This window comes from Trichosurus vulpecula, chromosome 5 (genome assembly GCF_011100635.1).
Source record: "Trichosurus vulpecula isolate mTriVul1 chromosome 5, mTriVul1.pri, whole genome shotgun sequence".
Taxonomy (NCBI): domain Eukaryota; kingdom Metazoa; phylum Chordata; class Mammalia; order Diprotodontia; family Phalangeridae; genus Trichosurus; species Trichosurus vulpecula.
Window position 1 is genome coordinate 92,579,650 of NC_050577.1, and position 12,747 is coordinate 92,592,396.

General features: G+C 36.2%; 1 protein-coding gene across 1 annotated transcript in view; it reads left to right on the forward strand.

The window, feature by feature from the left end:
* Window positions 1-12,747, forward strand: part of KMT2C (lysine methyltransferase 2C) — a 297,401-nt gene that overhangs the window by 78,612 nt on the left and 206,042 nt on the right. The window contains exon 3 of the mRNA XM_036759103.1: window positions 8,761-8,899. The gene's annotated coding sequence lies outside the window, so the exon portion shown is untranslated. The remainder of the gene's footprint in view (window positions 1-8,760; window positions 8,900-12,747) is intronic.

A 12,747-nucleotide genomic window follows, 5' to 3' on the forward strand; every position in this document is an offset into this window, starting at 1 on the left:
CACCTTAAGCTAGACGGCAGCTAGGGGGGAAAAATCTCTGCTGACTTCTCTCCTGAAACCGAATTTTTGTACCTTTAGACAATTTCTAGAAACTTATTTTGGTTAAAAGTGCAATGTCTTGTATTCTGGGTCATTTTGAGATTAAAGGCTTAGAAGCACTAGCGGACTCAATCTAAGAGGAAGAACATTGCCTTGTTATTCTTATGAAAAGCTAAAGTACTTATTTGTGTCTTGTTTTGCACAGATGTGAGCTACAGACATTTTGACTGAATCCTATTTAAAGGGGAAAAAAAGCTTTGCATGTGGCCCAACAGCTGGGCATGGAATATTTCATTGGGTTGAATGAGTTGCTTTGTTGCTTTGGGCATAAGCACAGGGTGGTATTTAACTGTGCATCTGGAGTGTCAGGCAGTGTTGAACTAGAGATAGCAAAGCACTGGCAGCTAGGCTTCTTTTTGCCTTCATTTGTCACAGGCTTCATATCCTTCCCCATGACATGTTCACTGTTGACCAGAGCAGTCTGTTTTACAGTCTGCTAGACAGAACTTTTGACATTGTTTCAAGGAGCTCTGATAGAAAGAAACAAGAAAGAATCAATTGTTATTAGTCAAATGAAGATTTTACAGTATTTTATTTCTTGTATGTATGGATGCCTTTTTTCTTTTCAATCTTATTTTTTTTTCCTCAATGAATTGACTATCTTGTTTTAGTTTTACTATTTGCATCAAATGTGACAATGAAAAGTACTGGAAATAGGAAAATTTGCATAGGAAATTATATCTACTAATTTTCAATTCAGTTTTAACGCTTTCTCCCCCCACCCCCACACACACTGGCATTTGCATTATGACCTACAGTAAAAGTTATACTTCTTAACTTGGACTTCCAGAAATAATCTTTTTTCCCTATTTCGTAATCTTTGATTTAGTTTCTCTATATGCACCACCTCTGGGTGATTGGAACATTTATGTACAGGCGTTTAAAGTTCTTTTGCTAACTTATGTAAAGGTACATTATTAAAATTTACTTACTACTTCTCCTCTCTAGGCACCCCCCCCCCCCATTTAATGGGAGTCTCCTACTCATTGTAACTTGGATATTACACCATGCTGTCTTACATTGAGTTATTTTTAATAGAATTTGTACCATGAGGAATTCAGTTTTTTTCACAATTGAAACAAGGTAGAATTTAGTGTCAGATATAGAGAACAGACTTACAGTGAAATTTTTGAATAAAAAAGAATTGAAAGGACTTGCAAATTAATTAGATATAGTAAAGTAAAAGAGAGTGAAGAGTAGAGGATAACACCCATCTCGTAAGCTTGAGTGATTGGAAGGATGGTGGTGCCCCCAGGAGAAGTAGGGAACTTTGAAAGGGGGAACTTTGGAGAAAAGATGAGCTCAAGATTTTTAGTATGTTGTGTTTGAGGTATCTAATGGAGAGCATTTCCCATTTCGTCCACACCAAAAGATGGTTTGCCTCTGATTGCTGCTGCCTCCAATCTGCCCTCCCTTCTGTCTGGCCTTCCTCTTCCCCCCCGCCCCATCCCCCATTCCCTGAGGCTAAGTTAGATTGTATGCTCAACCAAGTGTGGCTGTTACTCTCTTTTTCAGCCAACTCAAATGAGGGTCAGGTTTAAGCATTGTCCCCTCTCCTATTCTACTCCCATCTTCCCATTTGCTGTAAAAGCTCTCTCATGCCTCTTTTATGCAAGGTAATTTATCCAACTCTACCTCTCCCTTTTCCCAGTGCATCCCTCTTTCTTACCAATTGATTTTTTTTGATATTGTACTATCATGGTCAACTCACACCCATGCCATGTCCTCTGTGTATACTCAACTCCTAACTGCCCCAAGAATGATAAGCGTCTTAGGAGTTAAATGTGTCATTTTCCATGTAGGAATGTAAACAGTTTAATCTTACTGAATTCCTTATGATTTCTCTTTCCTGTTGACCTTTTTATGCTTCTCTTGTGTCTTGTATTTGAAAATCATAGCTTTTCTATTCAGTTGTGGTTTTTTCATCAGTAATGCTCAAAAATCCTCTATTTTGTTAAGTGCGCTTTTATTTCCCCTGGAGGATTATACTCAGTTTTGCTGGGTAAGCGATTCTTGGTTGTAATCCTTGATATTTTGCTCCCTGGAGTATCATAATCTAAACCCCTCCAGTCCTTTAATAAAGAATTTGCTAAATTGTGTGTTATCCTGGCTGTGACTCCAGAATATTTGAATGGCTTCTTTCTGTCTGCTTGTAATATTTCCTCCTTGGACTAAGAGCTCTGAAATTTGGCTATAATATTCCTGGGTGTGGTGATCAGTTGATTCTTAAAAGTTCTATTTTAACTAATGGTTCTAGGATATCATGACAGTTTTGCTTGATACTTTCCCAAAATATGCTATTTAGGTTCTTTTTTTGATCATGGCTTTCAGGTAGTCCATTAATTCTTAAATTATTTCTCCTAAGTATGTTTTCCAGGTGAGTTGTTTTTCCAATGAAAGATTTCACATTTTCTTCTGTTTATTCATTCTTTTGATTTTGTTTGATTGTTTCTTGATGTCTCATGGAGTAATTAGCTTGCACTTACCAATTCTAATTTTTAAGGAATTGTTTTCTTCAGTGAATATTTGTACCTCCTTTTCCATTTGGCCAATTCTGCTTTTTATGGATTTGTTTTCTTCAGTGAATTTTTGCGAATTTTTATTTTTTTTTTCATTTGGCCAATTTTGCTTTTTATAATGTTTTTCTCTGTGGATTATTGTGGCTCTTATACTATTTATATCTTATACTCTTTTTTTTTTTAAGGTCTTATTTTCTTCTTACATCACTCTCATTTCTTTTTCCCATTTTTTCCTTTACCTCTCTTACTTGACTTTTAGAATCTTTTTTTAGCTCTTCCATGAATTATTTTTGAGACTGAGACCAATTGACATTTTCTTTGAGGTTTTGCATGTAGTCATTTTGACGTTGTTGTCCTCCTCTAAGTTTGTATTATAATATTTCCTTTCAGCATAGTAAGGTCAAGTTCATAGGTTCAAGGTCAAGGTATGGTCAAGTTCTTTTTTGTTGCTATCTCTTTTTTTGTTTTCTTTTTAGGGGGGAAGTCAGTGCAGTCAGGGTTAAGTGACTTGCTCAAGGTCATACAGCTAGTTAGTGTGTTGAGTGTCTGAGGTCGGATTTGAACTCAGGTCCTCCTGACTCCAGAGCTGGTGCTCTACTCACTGCACCACCTAGCTGTCCCGCTGCCTCATTTTTGAGCCTATTTCCCAACTTTTAACTTTATGTTGAAATAGGTCTGCTTTCAGGATCGAAGGGGCATTGTCCAAACCTTCAGGTTTTTGGTTCTGTAGTTTTTAGAGCTAGTTCTGCAAGTGTTTTAAGTTTTTAGTTTTTCTAAGGCAATATGTTCTAAGGTGAGGTGTGGTAACTGTTCTTCTGGCCTGTACTCTATGATCATCCACAAGTTCTCCACTCTGAAACTGTGACCAGGGTCCCTGCTCCCCTGTGTCCAGGATCTCTAGTGTTCTAGTGTTGCTCTTAGTTTTGGGACTGTGACCCAGAACCGAGTATGGGCAATGCAACCAAATTCTGCGCACAGTGCCAGCAAAGGGTTCCTTACAACCTTCTTCTGACCAGCTGTCCAACCCCATTACTATCTGTGGGCTGAGATACCTGGAAATCACTACAGCAGATTAAGTTACTGCTGGCTTGTGCTAGCGCTAGGCCCTTACTACTGGTTTTCTGAGTGCAGTGTTCACTGGGCTGCATTCCTCTTACTATTGCTACAGACTTTTCCTGCCGACCTTCTACATTATCTGGGGCTAGAACATTGTTTTACCCCATCCTTTTGTTGGTTTTCCAGCTCCAGAGTTTGTTTTGAGGCTTTGTTTTAAATTTGGAGGTGAATTTGGTAGTGGTTGGATAAATTTCTGCCTTTACTCTCCAGCATCTTGACTGCACCTCAACCTCTAATTGATGCTTTATGCTAATCTGTTCTCAAACCTCATATACCCTAACCTTCTATCCCTCAGCTGATGATCTCATTGGCTAAATTGGTGCCATTTGCCTGGAGAAACCCCCCCTCCCACCCCCTCCTCCCCACCCCATATGTCCTTTCTTTTCTATCTAAGGTCTTTCACATAATCCTTGAACCTTCACTTCAAAGCAAGTGCGTTTAAAAAGCCAATAAAAAGAAACTCCTTTTATCTAGTCTTTTAATAAATGAGTGAATTTGACTACTGTGTCTTGTGTACCTAACCTATTCCACTGATCCACTGCTCTATTTCTTAGTTAATACCAAGTAGTTTTGGTGACTGCTACTTTATAATATAGTTTTAGATCTGATATTGTGAGGCTACCTTTCCTTGTATTTTTTTTCATTAATTCCCTTGATATTCTGGACCTTTTGTTCTTTCAGATGAATTTTGTTATTTCTTTTTGGTAGTTTGATTGGTATGGCACTGAATAAGTTAATTGAGATAGGCTGAGCTGATATAATAGAAATGACAATCTGTCCATGAGTAACTGATATTTTTCTAATTATTTAGTTCTGACTTTATTTGTTTGAAAAGTGATTTGTAATTGTGTTCATATAGTTCCTGGGTTTGTCTTGGCAGGTAGATTCCCAAATATTTTATGTCATCTGCAGTTAGGTTTAAATGAAATTTCTCTTTCTGTTTTTTGCTAATATATAAAAATGCTGATTATTTTATATCCTGCAGCTTTGCTAAAGTTGTTAATTATTTCCACTAGTTTTTTAGTTGATACTCTAGGATTCTCTGAGTATACCATCATATCATCTGCAAAAAGTGATAGCTTTGTTTCTTCATTGCCCATTCCAATTCCTTCAATTTCTTTTTCTTCTCTTATTGTTAAAGCTAACGTTTCTATTACAATAATGAATAACACTGGTGATAATGGACTTCCTTATTTCACCCCTGATCTTATTGGAAAGGCTTCTAGCTTATCCCCATTATATATAATGCTTTCTGATGTTTTTCAATAAATGCTTCTTATCATTTTAAGGAAAACACCATTTATTCCTATACTCTCTAGTGTTTTTAATAGGAGTGGTTGTTGCATTTTGTCAATCTTTTTCTTTATCTATTGATATAAACGTGATTTCTTTTATATGGTCAATTACGTTAAATATTCAACCAGCCCTGCATTCCTGGTATAAATCCCATCTGGTCATAGTGTATTATCCTCATGAAAAGTTGCTATAATCTTTTTACTAACATTTTATTTAAAGTTTTTGTTTCTGTGTTCATTAGGGAGATTAGTCCATAATTTTGTTCCTCTGTTTTAGCTCTTCTTCTTGATATTGTTTCATTGTTTATGGTACCTTTTAGCAAGATTTGCTTCCTTATCTCTTTTAATTAGATCTAGTTTTGCCTTTGCATTGTCTAAGATCAGGATTGCTACCTCTGGTTTTTTTTTTTGGTTTTTTTTTAATTTCAAATGAAGCATAATATATTCTGCTTCACCATTTTTCGTTACTCTCTGTGTATCTCTCTGCTTCAGATGTACTTCTTGCAAACAACATTGTAGGATTCTGGTTTTTAATCCACTCTGTTATCTGCTTCCATTTTATGGTTGAGTTCATCCTATTTACATTCACAGTTATGATTGCTTACTGTATTTCCCACCATCCTATTCTCTTGCGACACCCCCCCCCCCATTTATATTTTTCTCACTCCTTTTACTTTGTCCTTCCTCAGCAGTAATTTGCTTCTGACCATCAATTCCCTCAATCTGGCCTCTTTTCTATCACTCCCCTCCCCACCCCGTTTCTTTCACCTTTTACCTCCTACTTACCTATAGGTTAAGATAATTTTCTACGCCCAACCAAGTGTCTGTTATTCTCTCTTTGATTTGAATCCAGTGAGAGTTAGGTTCAAGCAATGCTCACCCTCTCCCTTTTTTGCTTCTATTGTAATAGGTCTTTTGTGCCTCTTTATGTGCTATAATTTATCGTATTCTGCCTTCGCCTTTCCTGTTCTCCATGTACAATCCTTTTTTTCCACCCCTTAATTTTTTTTTATATCATCACATTAAAGTCTACTTATACCCACACCCTCTGTCTCCGTAAATTCCATCTAACTGCCCTAATAAGAGATACAGTTCTCAAGAGTTACAACTGTCATCTTCATGTGTAAGGATGTAAATAGTTTAATATTATTGAATAACATTTTGTTTTCTCTTTACTGTTTACGTTTTTATGCTTCTCTTGAATCTTGTATTTGAAGATTGAATTTTCTGTTTAGCTCTTGTCTTTTCATTAGGAAATGTTTGAACAACCGTTTTTTCCCGAAAGAATATGTCCAGTTTTCCTAAGTAGTTGATTCTTGGTTGTAATGCATGCTTCATTACTTTCTGAGATATCTCATATTTCATGCCCTCAGTTCCTTTAATGTAGAATTCGCTAAGTCCTGTGTGATCCTGACTGTTGCTCCTAGATATTTGAATTGTTTTCTTTCTGGCTGCTTGCAGTATTTTCTCCTTGACTTGATTAAGATTTATCAATTTGGCTACAATATTCCTTGGAGTTTTCATTTTGGGATCTCTTTTAAGAGGTGATTGGTAGATACTTTCAATGGCTATTTTACCCTGTGGTTCTAGGATATCAGGGCAGTTTTCCTTGATACTTTCTTGAAATACGCTGGCTCTTTTTTTTTGATCCTGGCTTTCAAATAGTCCAATAATTCTTAAATTATTTCTCTTGAATGTATTTTCCAGGTCATTTGTTTTTCCAATGAGATACTTTACATTTCCTTCTATTTTTTCATTCTTTTGGTTTTGTTTGACTTAACTTGACTTCATAGAGTCATTTCCCAATTCTGCTTCTAAAGGAATTGTTTTCTTCATTGGATTAATTTTCCATTTGGCCAGTTTTATTTTTTAAGGAGTTGTTTTCTTCAGTCAAATTTTGTGCTTCCTTTTCCAAGCTCTTGATTCTTTTTTCATGATTCTTCTGCATAACTCTCATTTCTTTTCCATCTTCAGAGTTGTCAGTGACTTTCTTAATTGCCAAATCTAATGGTAGTTTCTCCTTTCTCATCTTTCTCTACTTCTATATAGTATTTGACACTGTTGATTATCTTACTGCAAGCTTTATATCTTCTTGTTTAAGAAATTTTTTTCCTGGTTCTGTCTGTCTGAATGACACGTCTTAGTCACTTTTGCTGTCTCTTTATCTCTATTCCTCAGGCCCATGTCCTATAATCCTCTTTTCTCTTCATATCCTTTCATTGGATCTGATTAACTCCTGTGAGTTTTGTTAACTAGATACATAAGATTCTCACATCTCTAACTTAAGCCCTAGTTTCTCTCCTCTGTTGCCCTGTAGGCACCTCAAGCTCTGCATTTTCAAAGCAGAACTTGTTTTGAAATCAAAAATTCAATCTTTTTACAAAATTGTCTGTTACTATCATGAGTGCAGCATTACACGTCATTCTTGATGCCTCACACTTAACCAAGTATCCATCCATCCCATTACTGTCTCTTGTCAGTTTTACCTCCATAATATCTCTACTGTTTGTCCTAGTTTTTCTACTCAGACAAGTCACCACCCTGGTTCAGACCTTCATCATTCCTCGTCTGAACTGTTGAAATAGTCTTCTTGTGGGTAGGGGTGGGGGCAAAGAGGAAGGGAATAAGCATTTATATGGCTCCTCCTATGTGCCAGATACTGTCCTAAGCACATGACAGATTTTACAAACTCATTTGAGCCTCAGAATAATCCTATTGGGTGTAGGTGCTATTTTTTTTAATCCTCATTTTACAGTTGAAGAAAGTAGAGCCAAGTAACTTAAGTAACTTAAGAGGTAACAGAGGTTAAGTAACTTAGCCAGGGTCTCTCAGCTCTATTTGAGGCCTATTTTGAACTTACGTCTTCATGACTCCAAACCCACTGTTTCAGCACCAGTAGCTTTTGTCTTAATGCCTGAAATCTCTTCTCTCTACTTGAATCATCTTACAGGTTAGGAGAACTAATGCACTTTCCACCCACACAACCCAGTAAATTTCAGTGACTCCCTATTACCTACAGAGTTAAAGTTCTTTATTTTGCATTAAATGCTTGCTGCAACCTGGCCCCTTCTTATTTTTCCCAATCTTACTACTCTTTCCTCCCTCCTCAAACTTACAATCTGGCCACACAGTCTTACTTGCTGTTCCTGTTAGCAAGTTCTACTTTCTACTATTCCTTGTGCCTGGAATACTCTCCTCAGCTTCTTTTTCTCTAACTTCTTTCAAGACTGATTAAAAATCATCCCTTCTCCATTATCCCACCCTGCTTCCCCCATCTCCAGCCCTAACTGTTAGCATCTTCCACGTAAGGTTACTATTCCTTCTATACCTGGTTACTTAAATATTGCCTCCCCTATTAGAGTGTTATCTTAAGGAGCCAGAATGTTCCAGCCTTTTAAAAATGTTCTTACTGCTTAGAACAGTGCCTGTCACGTAAAGCTCAATACACACTTATTGGTTGATTAATACGGCGATGAAAATGTTTTGGAGTATAATTTGGTGCCAGAGATAGAGGTGATGTTTCAGGATTTCTAAATTAAAAAAAAAACCCAGCCTTATAATTTAATCTGTTCTAATCTTAGGTGCAAGTTAGAAATTTGCTTGTAAGTAATGAACAATTAATTGTTTGCTTGGAGAATTATTTTACTTACAGACCACAGATAAACTTAGAAAAGCAAGTTTACCAGTTTACAGAAAATAGAATCTTCTTGTGTCTTTTTGCTGTTTAACAGAAGTCAAAGAACAGTCTGCAGAAGAGGATGGTGAAACAGAAGGGGACAGCAACAAGCAGCCAAACCCAGCTCTCCAGCGCTCAGCATCTGAGGACTCCACCAGCTCTGCTGTTTCTGTTGGAGTAGAAGCTAAAATCAGGTGAGAGGGAGCATAAGTGCAGCAGGACTTGATAACAAAGTTGTATTTGGAGGAAAGTTACTGAGTTGTATGGCAGAAAGTGTAATTTTGGGAGTATGGTTGGAGGAGAATGTATAAGATGATTTGAAACCTTATTACAAACTGGCAGCTGCTGTATTTGGAGATGGCAGGTGGAAGCTGTGTTAGAGGGCTCATGGCTGGGGCAGCATTCGCTAAATATGGGCATTGCTGCTGGTTGTTGAGGAGGAAAGCATGTTTTTTAGCTATTGTTTTTAATTAGCAGGAAAATTATTAAGAGAATCCTTAGTTAAATGTGTGACTGTTATTTGTAAGCTTAGAAAGTTTTTTTTATGAAGGTTGATTTTTTGAAATAATATTTTTGAAGATGAGATCATAGATTTACAGCTGAAAACAATTTTATTTGCCCTTTTATCCAAATAAGACCTTTGAAGTTGTGATTTGGCCTACATAGTAATTGACAGTAAGTGGAGGTGTGGTATGATTCGGGCTTAATATGTAAAAGAACTTAACAATTTTAACTCTGCTGTAATGAAATGGATTGCTTTCTATCACTCTCAGTTTTCAAGCAGAATGGTTAATTATAGATCAAGCACACTGTATAAGGAATTTAGGTATTGGTTAAAAGTATGGAGTAATTAAACTCTAAAGACTTTATGGTTTATGATTCTTTGTCTATCCTTGCAATATTCCCTCAAGTACAGATTGTAGAATAAATACTTATGGATTGAAAGATCTTTGTATTTATTGTCAGGTCTGTTATAATTTAATTTGGTTTCTCCCATTTTCTAGTTTGCTCGTTGATGTTTGAAAATTAGGTTTAATTCTTTTGTTCCTTAGAAATGATTATGTGTTTTATTATTGATTATATTAATATGATGAAACCCCAGTTGCACTTAATTCACAGATTTTTGTTACCTTGCCAGCCATAGGAACAATAGTGTCTACTTCATTTGCATCTTAATTTATTTCTTGGATAAAAGTTTTCTCTCTTTAAGTAGTAACCATATAAGGGTAACATGTAACCTTTTAATGTTGGCATTATATTACCTTAAAAATTAAAAAAAAATTTTAAACAATATGTAAGACAGGAACATCAGAAGAATGTTATGTAGATGATTTTGTCTACTCTAGGTTTCATTTAATCTAATCTTTCACATCAAAATATATAAACATGAGTTTATAGTTGTTGTTAGTATAGTTGTCCCATCTTTTCTCCCCTCCCCTCCTTAAAAAATTAGGATAATGCTGTTCCTCATGCTTATTGTGTTTATGCAGATATTAATAATGTAAACTGCTTATAAGAATTAAGCTACAGTCCTTTAACAAGGACTTTGTTGCTACGAAGCAGTGTGCTAGAAACTGAGACTACAAACAAAATTGAGAGGATTACCTGTCCTCAAACTGCTTGAATTATGTTCTATCAGGAGGGAAATATATAAATATGTACAATGTCGTATTGGTGGCAGAGATTGGTCAGGGAAAAGCTTCATGTTGAACAACATGCTTTAGTGTAGTCTGAAAGGAAACTTAGCTAAATGTTAGAGGATGGAGGAGAGTGCATTTTTTACATGAAGAAAAGACAGTCTTTGACAATGGTGATGGAGTGTCATGTATGAAGAGCAGTAGGAAAGGTAGATTGAAGGTACCAGAGAGTATGTGAAAGGAATTATTCAACTTTAAAGGTGGAGAGATAGATTGGGGCCAGGATGTGAAGGGCTTTAAATGCAAAGCAGAAGAATTTATATTTGACCCTAGATATAATAGGAAATTGATAGAATAGAGCTATCCACAGTTAAAGGTCATGATAGAGATGATAATAATGTTTGAGTAGTACTTTAAGTTATGCAACGCACTTGAAATAGAACTCATGATATACAAAATAACCGTAGGTGAGGTGGATGCTGTTATAATCTAAATTTTACAAATGAAGAAACTGGGTGGGGGGGTGGGACATACAGGTTAAGTGGCAAGTGAATAAGCATTTTTAAAACTTTCTTACCATGTGCCAGGCATTGTGCTTAGCATTTTACAAATGTTATCTCATTTGGTCTTTACAACATTCTTGTGAGGTATATGCTAGCATTCCCTTTTTGATGCTGATAAAAGTTAAGTGACTTACTTGTCCAGGGTTCCATATTAAGTGTCTGAAGCTGGTTTGGAGTGCATTTCCTCCTGGGTCCAGCCCTCTGTTCTTCAGGCCACCTAAATGCCTTCTGATATAGAAAAGTATAATAAGGAAGAGTGAGTTTAGTGAGGAGGGAGAAAAGGAGGAGAACCAAGAGAGAACAGTGTCATAAAATCCAGGGAGAAGGCAGTATATTCAGGAAATAAGAATAGTCTTTGTTGGAGGCTATGGAAAAGTCAAGGAATAGGAGTTTTGAGAAAAGACCATCAGATTTGGCAATTAAGTAATAATTTGGCAATTTGTAACTTTGGAAAGAACAGTTGTAGTTGAGTGATTAGGTTAGCCATTTTGCAAGATTGAGAAGTGAGAAAGGTGTAGACAGAGAGTATAGATAGCTTTTTCTAGGAGTTGGCCTGAGAAAGGAAGGAGAAACAGTGATAACTTAAGGGTATGGGAGTATCTACAATGGGAGTCCTGCTGGGGAGTCCCTTATCCCCTCATCCCCACTCCACTGAAGCATTACTAGGCTGCCGGGAAAAAGTGGATGGATTGGGAAAAGTTAAAGATAAGTTAAAGGAGGAGATGGATAGCATTCTGGAGATAGGATGATATGTAATCAAGGGTTGACCTTGAACATAAAGACTACCTACCTTTTCATCAAAGACCTCAGTAAATGAGGAAAAAATGGTTCTTATTGAAGGATTGTGAGATATATTGAAGAGAAGAAGGTTCTCATACATTTAGGTTGATGTTCTAGCTTTTTTACAATTTTGTTGAAATTTCCCATTAAACCTATATTATAGAATTTCATTTACTTTGTGTTTTTATTTACATAGGACTATTAAGCATTAACTTTATAGAGACTGGTTGGACCTGTTATAATGCCCTCTACTTAGCATGGTAGACAACATTATTCCTGAAAGGTTACATATCAGTTAATAGATCAAATGGACTTTCCACTGAAGTTTTACCGGGAGACCAAAAAAGTACTAGGGAGTACTTTGGGCTTGATGTTTTTAGTGTTTGATGAGGTATTGAAAGATCTCATTGATTTAGATTATAGTACTGTGTATATTTTTACAGTATGTTTGTTGTAGATGCCTTTATGAAAATGTTGATGTTTTAAAGTGGAAGTTAATTTGCTTATGTAAACTTTTTGTTTTTGTTTATTTTTTGTTTCTTGATGTCATGGTGTAAAGGAGAGTGACTGAGGCGAGATAGACAGTGGAGGAAAATACCAATAGAGGATGGGAAAAGGGAGAATCATGGAGGCAGAGAAGGGAGGGTTACTGCTTCTTTAGATTTAGAGAAGATTTGGGGGTTTGTATTGTTGAGTCCTCTCCATTACAGATGAAGGAACTGAATTAGTTAACTTGCTGAAAGTCACTTAAATAGGAAAGAGGGTATTACATTTTTGAGCCAACAATGCAGATTTTTAGCAGCGATATTGATACTTTACCATACCATTTCTCAGGGAAAACACCACAATACTTGGAGGCATTACTTTCAGGACTTTCCCATTGGAACCCAGCTCATGGAAATAGGTACTAGATAGCTACTTAAAGACTTGCAGGAACTCAAGACTACAGTTTCAGAAGTTTTCTTGTGAGCTGAATTATTATTTATGTAGTTTATTCAGTGGATGGCCTATATGGCCATCTGTTATAGATTAGGTTGTCATTCTTGAAAACACAGATTTATC